Source organism: Centroberyx gerrardi, chromosome 3 (genome assembly GCF_048128805.1).
Source record: "Centroberyx gerrardi isolate f3 chromosome 3, fCenGer3.hap1.cur.20231027, whole genome shotgun sequence".
In the NCBI taxonomy this organism is placed as follows: domain Eukaryota; kingdom Metazoa; phylum Chordata; class Actinopteri; order Beryciformes; family Berycidae; genus Centroberyx; species Centroberyx gerrardi.
In genome coordinates, this window is record NC_135999.1 from 32,120,687 (window position 1) to 32,121,655 (window position 969).

A 969-nucleotide genomic window follows, 5' to 3' on the forward strand; every position below is an offset into this window, starting at 1 on the left:
GCTCAGGCTGTTCGGTGCGGTATCCAATTATTAGATCATAAAAGTTGAAAAATATGGAGTCGCACACAATGGAAAGTTACTTTGTTAAGCACTTATTTTATTTCATGATGGACAGAACATTTTCAGCCCTCCGGCCTTCCTCAGTGTAATTAGTCATTTTCCTCAGGTAGACTTAATTGTCACAGGTGTGTGAAAAGACACAAGTGATCTCATCATCATACGATCTTGTTAAAACATAGAACCAACACAATAAGAAGCTCCAAAGTATTTAATATATGCAGAAACAACTTTCAAAATATCTTATATTATTTAAACATGCAGGATCTAATCCTAATATCAAGGATCATTGTGTGAAGGATTTCACATGACTAGAAAGCACTAGAAGGCAAAGAACAGTCATCAGTGACAGTGAACATATGAACTGAATCATTGTTCACTGTCCACTTCACTGTCAGAAGGAAATATCACGACTCATCATGGTGGTTAGTGAGACCAAACACTTTAGAAACACATTTCTCCAATCAGAAACTATAGAAATGATCCCTGAAAGTAAAGTCTTAACTGAACAGTGGATGAAACCTGGAAGGGTTAAGGTCATTCATGGGAAAGTCCTTCTCACTCGGGGTTTCTGCTCTTCATTAAACACCAGCAATCTGAGGGATTTGACACAAATATCAACTATAAACAACATACAGTGCTTCCTGTCCCTTCCTCTATTTGATCCATATGAGGATGAGAATGATATCCCACTCTCGAACTGCTATGCGTCACTCGCTGATTTAATGATTACTGTGTCCCACTTGAAACCCTCCTCTAGCCCTGTTGATGTTATGCCTTCCAAATTTCCAAATGTTTTGGAAATAGTTGCCCCTCATTTGCTGTCTATTATTAATAGCTCCCTATCCTCTGGTTGTGCCCCTGATTATTTTAAGACAGCTTGTGTTGAACTACCACAACAGTCTTGATCAA

The 969-nt window shown here is 38.4% G+C and overlaps 1 pseudogene; it reads right to left on the reverse strand.

Moving 5' to 3' along the window:
• Window positions 1-374: 374 nt before the first annotated feature.
• On the reverse strand, window positions 375-559 carry LOC139914591 (small nucleolar RNA U3; annotated as a pseudogene).
• Between the last annotated feature and the right edge of the window lie 410 nt (window positions 560-969).